Source organism: Pyrus communis, chromosome 6, assembly GCF_963583255.1.
Source record: "Pyrus communis chromosome 6, drPyrComm1.1, whole genome shotgun sequence".
Classification (NCBI taxonomy): Eukaryota; Viridiplantae; Streptophyta; class Magnoliopsida; order Rosales; family Rosaceae; genus Pyrus; species Pyrus communis.
In genome coordinates, this window is record NC_084808.1 from 10,872,127 (window position 1) to 10,888,327 (window position 16,201).

General features: G+C 37.5%; 1 pseudogene; it reads right to left on the reverse strand.

The window, feature by feature from the left end:
- Window positions 1–1,645: 1,645 nt before the first annotated feature.
- Window positions 1,646–8,679, reverse strand: LOC137738082 (xyloglucan endotransglucosylase/hydrolase protein 22-like; annotated as a pseudogene).
- Between the last annotated feature and the right edge of the window lie 7,522 nt (window positions 8,680–16,201).

Sequence of the window (16,201 nt, forward strand, 5' to 3'; positions counted from 1 at the left end):
CATATGGGTGCAGTAATCTGTATTTTGAGGTACTTGACTCCTAACAGAGGCTTAGTTTTCTCCAAGATGGTCATTTGAATGTAGAAGGGTATACAGATACAGATTGGGCTCACTGATCGGTGATCTACATTTGGATACTTTACTTTTGTGGGTCGTAATCTAGTTACTTGGAGAAGCAAGAAACAAAAAGTGGTGGCTAGGTCAAGTGTTGAAGCTGAGTTTTGTGGTATGTCTCATGGTGTATGTGAGTTGTTGTGGTTGAAAAAATTGTTGAGAGATCTTGGATTTAAACCAAAGGGTGCTATGAAACTCCATTGTAATAACAAGGCTGCTATTAATATTGCTCATAATCCAGTCCAACATGATCGAACAAAACATGTGGAGATTGATTGACATTTCATCAAGGAAAAATTGGATGCTGGAATTATTAATTTTCTATTTGTGGGATCTCAAGATCAACTTGTTGATGTGCTTACTAAGGATGTGTCTAATAGTGTGTTTTCCAACGCGCTTGACAAGTTAGACATGCGTGACATCTTTACTCCAACTTAAGGGAGAGTGTTGCGAGTAATATATTTATATATTAGTTAAATAGTAGTCTGTTGTCTCACATTGATGAAGTGCATATGTAATACCAATTGTAACTCCTATGTATACTCCACTTTGGAGATTAATGTATATACAAGAAATTCCCAAATATTATCATATATATTTTTAGTATTTTACCATATTTATTTCAACTATTTTAATATTTTCTTAGAACAAAATATTCGCCAACTTCTTTGAATACAATTAGATTACTCACCTATTTCCAATTTAGCTAATATTTTACAAGGATGACCTATGAGGTGCAACTTGAAAAATAGTCAGTTTTTATCGTTCAAGTTCGATATGATATAGACCCTACAACAAATTCTTTATTTTAAAATAAATACAAAATACAAATCTCTTCTCTTAAAGGTCTTTTATATATATATATATATATATATATATATATATATATATATATATATAAATTTCATAGTGGGGGCTAGCTGGCCCCACAACTAATCTTTATTTAATTATGTATCTAAAATTTATTGTCTTTTAGATTAATCAAATAATAAAATTCACAACTTTTAAAAACTAAAATTTTATCATTTAATTTCTATAATTTTTGAATTTCTTAATAATTTTATCATTCAACTTCCGAAATTTGAAACAATTGAGGACGGTATCGAGAGGATTCGTGCACTGTTCAATGTAACTTCGACTCAATTTATTATATTTATACATGTTGAAGAAAGAGACTGATGAAAGACTTTCTGCTAATATAGATGGTATTTTTCCATATTGAAAAATAAATCTTTACCTAAGTGCTTTAGGTTGAATGTTTATATTCAAATATTGTATTAGAACATGCTATCTTTATGCCCAACTGTTACCCAATTTCAATATATAACTTGAATTATCGCTTTAGTGCTGAGAGTTGTCCTACACCACAAAAGGAAGCTTTGCCTAAAATGTTTAAAATTTTTTAATCTCTTTCTTCTGTTATCAATTGATTTTAGATTGGACAGAAACCTATTGTTTATAGAAACTTATTTTTTATTTATCGTACACTTATATCTATACACAATTATAGATTAAAGGCATGATCCCTTAGCTAAATTTGTATAGCACATTCGGGAGGAAGGCCTTGGGGAAAGCGCTTTCTATCTGCACAGTAGTTATAAATCATGTAATTTTTCTGTACCCACTTAAGCTTCTCTTGACTTGAGGTATCCAGTTCTTCTGTGAGCCATGATCTACTTGCAGATCTTCATGAATTTGATGACGAGCTACAACGATGCACCTGAAGACCATATGCAAGCATTGGAGTTAAAGTTTCTAAGGGAGGCAGTGAATGGTGGCTGTGACCAGTCTGTCTTGACCAGCCCTCCTCTTGTTGCCCAGTCATCAGCATTCCAGAGGCTAGAGGTTATCCTCATTGGTTGGTTCTTTGGGAAAGGAATACCAATCCTTGACTCTAGGTTCTTGAACTCTCTAATGGGTATGCCATCAACAGACAATCTAAACAAGACAGTATATTAATTAAAATTATTTCGAAGTGTGGAAAGAACATAAATTCAATTCATGAATATATACTTCATGTTATTAAACTAGCCTCATTCATTCAATTGTTTATGAATAATCATTTATATTCACTACAAAAAGTAAAAATAAGAAATGGGTCTTATGGGACGCTCAAAATGCGTTGCAAAAGTAGCCAGTCGCAAAAGTAGCCAAACGCGTTGCAATAGCCTTTTAATGACGGCCTTGCGATGGTTAGTAACGCGTCACAACAAAGTGGTGTCGTAAATGTTTGGTCGATTATATGCGATGCTTTGAGTGCATCACAAATACGATTTACTATGGGTTTGCGACAGTAGGTTATGCGTCGCAAATAAGTGGTCTCAGATTTAAAAAAAAAATATTCGACATCAAATGGGATATCACTACAACATTATTTTTAATAGCTTCACCAAAATTATTTCATGTGAAATTTACTATAGGTTTCAAACTAAAATAAGAATCCAACCTCACTGATATTATTCATAATTCACAAATCAAAAACATATTTTGCCTCATTCATTCAATTCATAATTATCTCAAACAATCCGATGTTATCCTTATTATACAACTAGATATTGAAACAAGATTTAACGTGGTTGGTTAATGGATCAAATTAGTAATTTTGAGGATTGGATCAATAAAGGAAATATAAAATAAAATGATAACGGAGTGCATAATGATATTTTAAATGTAAATATGATTCGTAAAAATTAACAGTTAACATAACATGTCAAACTAACGATTACAATAAGATAATATTTTCTCTTACATGATGGACTGGGGATTCCAAAGGATAGAGTAGGGGTCGAACCAAAGATAGAATTGTTGCTCTCTATTGCCTTTGCCTTGGGTATATATATTGGTGTGAAGAATGTAAGGATCACCAGTCACATTCCCCAAGAACTCCATGTCTATCTCGTCATTCCATGCTGAAATTTTTGAGGATAGCTGCAGCAAGAGACATATATCATCGAATACTTATGACTCAGTATTGAAAACTTAAAAAAGAATAAACTAATGCAAATATTTATATAAAATTAGAGGCCCGTGCCCGTGACGCACATAGCATGTAGTGACAGTGCCAGCGGAGTTTCAAGGAACAAGCTTCAGCTGCATGTCAACTTTTCCAAAGAGATATTCTTTCCTAGATTGAAAGCCTGACCCAGAGGCTTTGTCGAGTGACAAGGTAAGAAGCTGGCCATTGTCGAGTATTTTACCACGGCCATCTCCCCACGTAATGACGAAGTCATCGTCGAAATTTCCAGCAGTAGTACCCAGAATTGTAGTAACCAATAAGTGTTAACAATATATAGTGAATGGTTAGATAGTGTGCCATGTGTCAATGGATTAGTAGGGTTGTTATAAGGAGGTTAAGGCAGTTATAACAAGTCTTAGTGAACAAGCTTGTAAAGTTAGTATATAACAAATGTAGTGAATGTAATTGAGTAATATAGAAAAACATTACAGTAATACATTCCTCTTTCTCTCTACATTTCTTCCTTATCTCTTTAACACCTTAATAATCTTTCTGCATCAATACATCTCTGCAATATAATATGTTGCTTTACATGGTATCATTCGCCGGTTAAGCACCTCTTGCTTGCACGGTTATCTCGATCTTGGATTTCTTCATTCCGCTGCTCTAGATCTTCTTCTTCTTCTTCTCTGGTATTGTTTGTGTGTTCTTCTCTGATTTCGGGCCTCTACAAGTTCCCTATCTCCCGATTGTTTCTCTTTACAATCGTGCCCGCCAAGTGTTTGATATATTTCCTGTGTGAATTTCTTCCTTCACAAGCTGCAATGGTGACTGCCACTCAGTTACAAATTCTGCAATCGCCAATCACCTCTCTTATTTCTACTGTTCCTACGTCGGTTACTGTCAAACTTGATGAGTCCAACTATCTCACCTGGCACTTTCAGATGCAATTGCTCCTTGAAGGCCATGGAATTATGGGGTTCTTGGATGGTTCTCTTCCCTGTCCTGCACGGTTTTTGTCGTCGGGGTCTGGGGAGTCTGATGTTGATTCTGGGGATTCTTCATCCAGAACTGATACAGATGAATACAAGGTATGGAAAATGCATGATCGCGCCTTGATGCAGCTCATCACTGTCACACTTTCCCCATCAGCGGTATCTTGTGTCATTGGCAGCACAAGTGCTCGAGAACTGTGGATTCGACTCAAGGAACAATTCTCCATTGTTTCTCGTGCCACCATATTCCAAATGAAGTCTGAATTACAGAATATCAAGAAAGGCCCTGATTCCATATCCCAGTACTTGCAGCGCATTAAGGAAGCTCGCGATTATTTGACTGCTGCAGGAGTGCATTTCGAAGATGATGATATTGTCATCTTAACCCTCAATGGCTTGTCAGGGGATTATAATACTATCAGATCCATCATTCGAGGTCGAGACAGTGTAATTTCTCTCAAAGACTTGAGATCTCAGTTGCTTGCTGAAGAAGCAATGGTTGAGAATATTGCTGTTACACCATTCCTTTCTGCAATGATGGCCAAGAATTCTGAATCTGGTTCCAAGAACTCGTCTTATTCATCCAACGGGTATACTGGTAGTTCTCATCAAGGGAGTTCTGCAAATTTGAGTCAAGGGTATTCGAACACTCAGTCTTCGGGGTTTTCTGGTACAAATCCTCCACATATCTACTTCAAGAACAGTTACAATAAGCATAAGGGCAGAGGTAAATTCAACTATAATCCTAATTCTCGATCTGGGAACTTTAGAAATGTCTACACCACTTCTGCTTCTGGGATTCTTGGTGCGTCTCCCTCACAGTCAGCTTGTCAAATATGTGGAAAACTTGGTCATCTTGCTGATACATGTCGATTCCGGAACACTGAGGCTGTTATAGCTGAAGGATGTCAGATTTGTGGCAAAACGAACCACACTGCCCAATTTTGCCATTTTCGTAATGCAACTATGTCTGGCACTACCCCTCAAATGTCTGCAATGCATGTCAATTCCTCATTATCCACTCCAACATCAAATGCTTCTTCTCAGCAGTTCTGGCTTACAGATTCAGGAGCAACAAATCATCTCACTGCAGATTTGCAGAATCTTTCCTTGGCTACACCTTTCCCATCCACAGAGACCATTCAAACTGCCAATGGTGCAGGTTTATCCATTTCACATACTGGTTCATCTGTCGTTCATACACCTACTCAAAAGTTGAAGCTTAATTCAGTATTATTTGTTCCGAGAATTACTCAGAATCTGTTATCTGTGCACAGACTCTGTCTTGATAATCATTGTTGCCTAATTTTTGATGCTTTTTATTTCTGGATTCAGGACAAAGCCACAGGGAGGATTCTGTACAAGGGGAAGTGTAGTAATGGGTTATATCCAATACCAATATCCAGACCAGGTCTGCTTCAGCAACAGGGGTTTAAAGCTGCATTTCTTGGACAGCAAGTGCATTCTAGTTTCTGGCATAGCAGACTAGGTCATCCCTCCAATTCTATTGTCTCCACTATACTTAGAAAATCAAATATTCCAGTTTCTTCTGATGTATTACCTTCTTTGTGTCATTCTTGCTTACAAGGCAAATTCAGCAAGTTACCTTTTTCCTCATCTGTCTCCAAATCTGTAATTCCTTTTGAAATACTGCATAGTGATGTCTGGGGCCCTGCTCCCTGTGTTTCTATTGATGGATACAAATACTATGTGACATTCATTGATGAATGCACTAGATTTTGTTGGCTGTTTCCCTTGCATAATAAAAGTGAAGTATGTTCTGTGTTTATTCGATTATATCACTTCATCTTTAATCACTTTGCAGTCAGTATTAAAACTTTCCAAAGTGATGGGGGTGGGGAGTATACCAGTTCTGTGTTTCAATCTTTTCTGATAGCCAAGGGAATCACTCACCAAATTTCCTGTCCTTATACTCCAGAGCAAAATGGCCTGGCAGAAAGAAAGCATCGCCATGTTGTTGAAACCTCAATCACATTGTTACAGACTGCATCTCTACCTGCATCTTTCTGGTCTTTTGCTTGTCAAACTGCAGTCTACCTTATAAACAGGATGCCTTCCTCCACTATAAATAACCAATCCCCATTTGAGGTTCTGTTTCAATCTGTTCCAGATGTTCAACACCTAAAGATTTTTGGTTGTGCATGTTTCCCCCTCTTAAAACCTTATACTAGGAACAAACTGCAACCTAAAACCAACTTATGCATTTTTCTGGGCTATGCATCTAAGTACAAGGGCTATATTTGCTTTGATGTTCTCTCCAAACGATCTTATATCTCTAGACATGTGCTATTTGATGAGTGTGACTTCCCATATTCCTCTCTTGTCTCTAAGTCATATCTCAATTCCCAGAGGTCTAGCTCTCCAATTCCAGTAAGTTCAGTGTCTATTACTAATACCAATACTATTGTTGGAGCACCATCACCCACTTCTGTGTCTAGTCCTCGTGCTACCCCTACCTCTGCCACTGCCAGATTTCCTCAGTCTCCATATCTACTGGATCCATCTCAGTCCCCTTCACCAGAAGACACAAGCTACCCCATTACTGGCACTTCACCTCAGTGTACTTCCTCTGCTCTTCCTGTGGCTCCTGAGTGTTCCCCAGAATCGTTACAAGTCATTCTTCCTATTCCTCCATTAAACTTACATCCTATGCAAACAAGATCAAAGAGTGGCATTGTCAAGAAGAAAGCATTTCTTGCCCTGGTCTCTGAGTCTACAGATGTGGATTTATCCCAGATTGAACCAGTATCTTACAAATCTGCTCTGAAATCTCCTGTATGGGTTAAAGCTATGGAGGAGGAAATTGAAGCCTTACATTCCCAGCACACTTGGTCTTTGGTACCCTTACCATCAAATCGAAATCTTGTGGGGTGTAAGTGGGTTTTCAAGATCAAGAGGCATGCCAATGGAACTATCTCCCGATACAAGGCTAGGCTTGTAGCCAAGGGGTTCAATCAAGAGGCAGGGATAGACTATGGTGAAACATTCAGCCCTGTAGTTAAGCCTACTACAGTAAGGCTTGTTCTTGCTTTAGCTGCACAGTTTGGTTGGGATTTAAGACAGCTTGATGTCAAAAACGCTTTTCTGCATGGAATCCTCCAAGAAGAGGTATACATGGCCCAACCTCCTGGGTTTGTGGACTCTATCTATTCCTCCTCAGTATGCAAACTTCACAAGTCTCTATATGGTCTCAAACAAGCCCCAAGGGCATGGAATGAGAGGTTTACTAATTTTCTGCCTTCTCTGGGGTTTCAAACAACCTATGCAGATACTTCTTTGTTTGTCAAACACACTGAATCTGGGGTTGTCATTCTCCTTCTTTATGTAGATGATATAATCATCACAGGGAGTGCAACAGCTATAATTCCAGCAGTCATTGCTGCATTGGCAGCCGAGTTTGATATAAAGGATCTGGGATCACTCCACTACTTCCTTGGCATTCAAATTACAAAAACTGCAGAAGGGTTATTTCTTTCCCAGCACAAGTATGTTAATGATCTGTTGACCAAGACAGAGATGCATCTGTCAAAGCCTTGTGCCACTCCTTGCTTGCCTCATCATCGGCTCCTCAAGGATGATGGAACACCATTTGTTAATCCTGCATTATACAGAAGCATCGTGGGTGCTTTGCAGTATCTCACCTTCACACGCCCTGACATTGCATTTTCTGTGCATCAAGTCTGTCAGTTCATGCATTGCCCTATGGAGTCTCATTACTTGGCTGTCAAACGGATCTTACGTTATCTTAAAGGGACTCAACACTATGGTCTTCAATATGTCAAAGGTGAGATGGAGCTGAATACATTTAGTGATGCTGACTGGGCAGGGGATCCCAATGACAGACGCTCCACAACTGGTTTTGTTGCTTTCTTAGGGCATAATCCCATATCCTGGTCATCCAAGAAGCAACAAACAGTTTCTCGTTCCTCTACTGAAGCAGAATATCGCGCTATTGCTACAACAGCTACTGAGATCGATTGGCTCAAGCAGATTCTTGCTTTTCTGCAGATTGTCATATCGACTCCTTCCATAATGTTCTGTGATAATCTGTCCGCTATTGCTCTTACCTGCAATCCAGTGATGCATCAAAGAACCAAACATATTGAGATTGACATTCATTTTGTTCGGGAAAGGGTTGCTAAACAGTTACTTCATATGCAGTTTGTTTCGTCTACTGAGCAATTCGCTGATATTCTGACTAAAGGACTTTCTGCACCACTGTTTCGTGCTCATTGTTGCAATCTCAGCCTTCGTGATCCTCCTCCTGAGCTTGAGGGAGGATGTTAACAATATATAGTGAATGGTTAGATAGTGTGCCATGTGTCAATGGATTAGTAGGGTTGTTATAAGGAGGTTAAGGCAGTTATAACAAGTCTTAGTGAACAAGCTTGTAAAGTTAGTATATAACAAATGTAGTGAATGTAATTGAGTAATATAGAAAAACATTACAGTAATACATTCCTCTTTCTCTCTACATTTCTTCCTTATCTCTTTAACACCTTAATAATCTTTCTGCATCAATACATCTCTGCAATATAATATGTTGCTTTACAATAAGAACATGAACAACATTAGAGAACGAAAGGAAGCCATTGGCTAACTCGGGTTGTACTGCTATTTCTACAATTTTATTAGATATTAGTTTTGGTAAGAACAGAAATGATTTAAATAATATGGGTAAGAGAGCTACTAATGTAAGTATACAGTGTGGGGTAATACTTTGATGGGTTGGTGAACTTCGAGATGTGGGTTTGGCCATTTAAAGGAGGATATAACCTATGAGAGAGAGAGAGGGTTAACGAAGGGATGAGATAAAAATCCTAGAGTGCCAAGTTGGGTGTGTTTGGAGGAGCAGGTGGCAACGAATGAGAAATACTGGTTGTTTGTTTCCATGTGTGAAATGGTGCATGTCACGCAAGTGCACAACTAAACCATGTAAACCTTCACTAGATAACACGCAATTGAATGCTTTTTGACCAAATTTTATTTTTCCTGTTTTCTTTTTGCTTGGCCAGATCTTAGTTTGGCAAACTGCCCAGCTGGCTACCCAGCCTACTGGATTTGATCAAACTACTAATCACCACACTTAGCTAGCGTAGCTTAGTTTAGCTAGGTCCTTCCTCCCCCTATACAATCCTAAATAATATTAGTAGATGCATGTAAAAGCTTGTTATACTACTAGAAGCTTAGTTCATCTTCAAATGAGATGTCAAAAGTGCCACATAGACATATATATATATATATATATAATAGTAACAAATGACGTGTTATTTACTCCAACCAAAATGTCAAAGCTAACATGGACAAAGAAATGCCAAATTTGAAGCTGCCTTCAAATATGGTTTTTGCTATTTCCAAGGGCATTCCAATTGCCTTACCTTAAATGCTAGCATATTTAAGTATTATTTTATTATTTTTAAACAACCAACAACTCAACTTTTATTATTTTTGTTTAAAAAAATATAAACGAAGCAATAAATTTTGGCATATCGGGGGGAAGAAAAATATTGAGAATATAACACACCCCGACCCAGAATGTCCACCTGGATTCCGAATCGAGCTATGCTAGCCAACACCAAAAGGTGACGAAAGGCATAAAGTGTAGTGATGTGAAAAATGTGAGTAAATTTAAAACTAAAAGTGCCTAAGTGTAAGAGTGCCCTTGTGAGTGAGAATTAACCCATTTCACACGTGATGTCAAAGCATAAGTAAAGTACAGTAAAGGTAGGATAAGAATTGTACTATCGAAGATAATCACCAATACCAATATTTGCCAAGAATCCTCGTCGATATGAAAGCTCAGCTACTAAAACCTGGAGGGACGAAAAACAAATGTGAGTGGGCCTAAAAATAAAGCTTTGTAAAACCTTTTAAAAACATAATAACCCCTCACCATAAAAAATATATATATAATTTCCACATATAACATACTACGTATAGTATGAAAATACTTACCGCAGCCAGCAATATCTCAATAATGCAATATTTTACAATAATGCGTAAATAAGCCTATAACTTCCATTAAAAATAATGTCTTGCATAAATAAACATTATCATATTAGGTGCTCATCGACATATGCTAACACACGAGTTCATGTAGCGATATTCTGACATGAACATGACTGGGTGTAATAATGATTTACGCTCTAATACTACAATCACGTGAAGACTAGCACTATTTGCATTACATACGAATCCTTATTACCTATAGCAATCTAGGATAGGACTGGCACCTACAATGGATCCAAAGTGAGCGTACGGTGCTATATGAACATACACGTGAAAGACTGGCCTTGACCCCGGGCGAGTATTAACGCTAGTGCATCAACGATGTGCAGATAAAGTAAATGTGATCATGCAACATTATATCAATAATTCTAGTCAACATAACACTATTCATGGCCGCAAATATAATTAAGGCATCCCATAACTGTACGCATACCTGTGCATCCCGTAGGACGTAGCATAATTTCATAATTTCTATTAGTGCGCTAAATCTTATAAACGTTAAGCTAATCTAGGCGTACGATAGAAAATTCTTTATAAAATATATAAATGGAAACTAACAAATACATATATACTATATAAAAAGAAAAGACCTACTCACAGATTCTTGCGAAGTTGTAGCCGTTCGAATGAGTGAAGTCGGAGTCTCCAATAGTAATCGCACTTAAGCATAATATTGAGACCCATTAGTAAAACTCAATTAAAAAGTTTGAATTTAGAGAAATGGACAGCGGATTCAGAATCAGCGCGTCGAAATACACTAAGAAGGGTCCCAAGCATATTTTGTAAAACGTCAATGAAAAGTCAACGGTCAACCCTAAAAAGTCAACTGTGAGGCCAAGCCGGTCAACTACATTAAAACTTTGGAATTTCACTAAATGGATGTCAAAACCGGACTCGAAGCATTGAAATTAGGTTAGGAGGGTTTCTAAGAAAATTTTGAAAAAGTGAACACGAAGAATATTCTAGAAAATTTTGAGCCCATTTTGGGCTTAAGGTTTGGGCTTAGGCCTTTTTTTTTTATGTACAGGGTTGTATTGACCTGTTTGGGCTCACGGGTTGTCAGACTTAATGAAGAAAAAGGCCGGATCGCAGGAGAGGTGATTGGAAACTTCAAATGTTCATAACGAGTTCATTTCTCAACCAAATTCAAAGATTCAAAAGTCAAAATGAAGCTCAAGAGGTAAGGAACAAAAATATACCTAAGTGGAACACGAGTTGTGGTCGGAAATGGCCTGCAATTTCGCGGTCCTTCGCCAGAAACTTGGGAATGTTTTCCCCAAGTAGTTTATGTCCCTAAACCTTACAACAAAGGCCTAAAACCTTAAAATCTTTCACAATGATGAAAAACGACGAGAAAAGAGGGTTGTTGAGGCCTACCTTGTTTGGAAAATTGTGATGACTCACCAAGAAACATGGAGATCGAGGTCCGGGTTCGTGTTTGCAGCTCAGGATTTAGGTATGTGGTTTCACAGCCAAGAGACGATGTGGGCTTCAGGTTCGTGGCTGTGATGCTCGTTGGAGAGGATGGGGGGTGATGGTGGTCCGACAAATCTTACAGAGAGAGAGGGGAGGTAAAAAGACTTATCAGAGAAAGAGGGACGAGAGACTAAGGGATGAGAAAGTTCGAGAATGTCCCCTAAAGTGTGGGGAAAATTTGACACGTGGCGAGGAAAGAGTGGAGAGTTTAGTGTGAGTGTGGGCCCCACAATTCAGAAAATTAATAAAATAATTAAAATATCCCACCAGAAAATATTAAAATAATCAAGGGCCCAAATTCAAAAATATAAAATTACTAAAGTACCCTCACATTCGTATTTCAGTAGAATCTTCGTCGTAACTCCAAATTCGATTCGGCTTGTGCCCATGTGTGTTCTACCGTTGAGTGCTTCAAAAATATAGTAAAATAATAACTTGTACACGTCATGAAATGACGGTCAACGAAAGTCAACAATCTCGTCTCTAGGGACATTTTTCATCAACTCACTTACTTAAAATTAATTAAATAGTAAAATTAGAGATAGGTTGTCACAATCTACCCACCTTAAAAAATTTTGTCCCCGAAATTTAAAATAAGTTGCTATACATAAAATAGTTAAGATAGAAAGAAAATATATGTAAAGAAGAAATGAAGTTAGAGTGGTTGCATAAAAAAGAATGTTATTCTGTTGCAATCGGATTACAGTGATTCCTCTTTCATGCCTCCTAGCTCAAACTTTCCTTCTCCTTCAGTACAATATTTAAATATAAAATCCTTTATGAAAAGATAAAGTAAAAAAAATAGATCTATAATAACATAACGTCAAAATACGTATATAATAAAGTAAAGTTAAAATAGTTGCATTGAATCAAAACCGAACGTAGAAAGATTTCACCTACGCACTCATAGCATCACGTACTCTAAGAATAAGTGTGTAGTATCTTTGGGTCAAGCCCAAACAGTAAATAAATACATAAATATACTAACATAGACAAGCCTACTTGCCCACTTGCTTAACGAACCCAACGAATAAGTTATCGATATTACGATCTATAGCCCGCAATACTGGCAACTCACAATTGTCCCGATAAGCAAGTAATAAATTCCCGGGGGTGCAATATTACCATCTTGCCCTTCATTGGGAAATACACCTAAATCGTCTGATGAAAGTTTCGATCACGCTCACGCAGTACCATATCAGAGACAACATCAATAGCATACAATTTTGCTACATCGTAATCTTGATCATTCGAATACCTGTTTGTAATACTCATCTGTCAATCACGTTCCATGCGTAAAATCCCTATACCACAGCTCAAACTATACCATCGCCCAAACTAGAATAATAATTATCGTCATACGCAACATAAACAAAGATAGGTGTCCATCATTAACTTGCCAAAACTGTAAAACAACCAAAAGTAACATGTTCTCTAAGATCCAGATAGTTCATTTAGGTTGCCCGTTAGTCAGAGGGTGAAATGCCCATAACCTTTGCCTGATTGCTTACCTAGCATTGCTCTTGAGTGCTCATCTTCAACTGTTGATAGGTCTTAAATTTCCTCAGCGAATACTTCAGGACATTTGATATGATGTTGGCTCTTTACACTGAAGCTACCAAGTGTGGATGAGTCACAGAGAGGTGATGCTCTGAAAGACCATTTAAAGGCGAAAGGTTGCACACCACTTCTATTATGCAAAAGAAACAAGCAGAGAAGAATGCAGCACGATAAACTTGAGCCAATCATTGTAGCACGACGCCCTTCCCTGCATAACCGTATAATCCAGATAGAAGCAGTAAATTCAAACATTTGGTGCAAGTCTGGCATAAGAAACTCCAACCCAGTTCAAGATCAAAGCTGTGGAAAGTCAACAAGCGCAATAAAATACGTGTCGATTCATCTACTACCAAAGCCAAAGATCATCTACCACGTGAAGCTCCTTATGGTCCAATTTCATTCAAGATCAAGCCTCAATGGCCCTTGAAGAAATTTCAAACAAAAATTCAAGAACAAGCCTCAATGGCATTTGAAGAAAACTTTCAGCCCAATTCAAGATCAAGCATCAGCGACCCTTGAAGAAATTTCCAGTCCATTTCAAGATCAAGCCTTAAAAGCCCTTGGATCGACATCGTTAAGGGACTTCAAAACGCATCTCCTACACGTGACAAGCACATGTATATGGCGCGCCTTGAAGTAGGGGCATTTGTAGACACCCAAATTTTGGTGAAATAAATGTTGACCAATAATTAAAATTTCAACGTTCACGTATCACATAAATTTTACACGTATCATGTAACCCAACAAAAAATCGAACAAAATCAGAAAAGTCATCAAATAGGACATGTGTCAACACCTGGCAGAAATGATTTATTTCATCTGAATATTATATTCAAAAGTAGGCCTTGAAAATTTCTATAACTAGAAGCCAATTTCATTCATTTCACTTGACCAATTCACATCACACCAAAACCTTGAAGCTTTGAAACTCTAAAGCTCTCAAATAAATTTCGAAGGATCAAGAAAGCCCTCTTCATTCTTCATCAAATCCTCCTTCAAGATCAAGCCCCGATGGCCCTTGAAGAACTTCCACCAATTCAAGATCAAGCCCCGATTGCCCTTGAAGAAAGTGTTCATCATTCATCATCCGTTCATCCTAAGATCAAGCCTCAACGGCCCTTTGGATCAACAACATCAACAAATCCACACATCCATTCTTCAAGGTTAAGCCCAAAAGCCCTTGAAGATCTGTTCATCAACTGTTCATCAAGATCATCCCCGAAGGCCTTGAAGATCCATTCATCTTAAGATCAAGTCCCGACGGCCCTTTGGATCAACAACATCAACAAATTTGCACAACTGTTCATCCTTAGACCAAGCCTCAACTACCCTTTGGATCAATAACCCATCAACAAATCTACACATTACGAAGATAGAATCAGAGGATCAAATTGTAAAAGAGATTGTAGCCCTAAAATCAATACAAAATATTATTTTGTACTCGTGTTTTTGTTTCATTCATCACAGGAATATTCGTGTTTACAATTTCCCTTACCTAGAAGAATCTAATTTCCAATTAAAGAGGGAATCTACATCAAAATAGGAAACAATACTATGTCTCCTAAAGCAAGAAGATCTCTACACCTATTGCCCTCTCTTATGAGTAGCCCAATAGGTGTGGGGACATTTGTAGAGCCAAAAATAACCAAGAAAAATATGGAGGCGACACGTGGATTCTTGGGTGAAAAAGATAAAATTACCCTCAAGGCACACCGGAACTCCCGCGTGCAAGAAGTAGACAATAATGGCTCAATCAAGGTCAAAGGTGATCAAAATAGGTATTTATTCAAAACTTATTTCATCAATCCTCCCCATAAGGTAATTCCTATTTATTCTTTTCAAAATAGGATTAATTAGCTAATTAATTGATTAATTACCCAATTAATTGATTAATTGTCTAATTGATTACAATTACACCCAAAAATCACCATAAGTTGCCAAACCCATTTTCTCCAAATAGGGGCTGGCCCCATCCCTATAAATAGCCACCATTTCTCCCAAAAACCTAATTCTAATTCTCTTGCTAAATTCTTCAAATTTCTCTAAACAGTTTCTCTCTCAAATTTCTTCGGACAAAGCCCCCCCTCCCCCATTCATCGTGGGTGCGTGAGGCTCTTGGCCTTGACATAAAGTGTTAATTGTTTAGCAAGTGCATTTTCGTCTAAAAAGAAGAAGGCAAAAATTTGCATCCACAATAATCATCAACATTTATACCTTCCAATCCTGACTCCTCAATAACTTAACGGGTATCAACGGCACCAATATTTCTGGGATTTATCTTCAGAAATTGACAATGCTAACTATGACCAATGGCTGTTGAAAAAAAAAAAAAAAACTATGACCAATGACTTGCCAAACATGGCATAGGTATTATAGTCTTTGTGAGAATCAAGCGTCTCAATTAGGATATATTTTTTTTTTCCCTTTGACCGCTATGAACTTAATTTTTTCACTTCCCTAGGCTTTTTTCCTGTGACAAACTTTCTATGGCACAGTTATTGTGTGTGTTTAAATAAATCTTTACCAATCTATGTTACGAACGGGTCAATTTGTACTTTCAATTCTTCCCCGAAGAATTTCTTGCCATACAAGCGAACACAAGAAATTGCGAATGGTTTTCAATCTAATCATTGTATGTTTGTTTTTTTTTTTTTTTCAATCTGCACTCAAAACAAATTCTGCTCACAAATTGAGTTTGGATCCTCTGTTTACGTCAAATGGTGTGTTTGGAATAAAACTACTTTTCTTGGGACTTTTTATTAGAAATAGAACACAAAAACATAAAGTACAGAAATCCATGAATTAAAAATGTTTGCGGATATGGTCAACCATGCCTATATTATATATATATATATATATATATATTAAAATTTGCTATAGTAGACAAAGATTCTCTCCGTTCTTTTTTCTCCTCTCCTTCTCTTCCCTTCTATTTAAATACGCAAGATATCATCTTTGCAGAGAGAGAAAGAAGAAAAAAAAAATTCTAGAAGAGAAGGGAATGGAAAAAGAGAGGGAGAGAATCCCATCCTATTGGCGCAAAATAGCCTACAGGCCGGCCTGCTTGCTA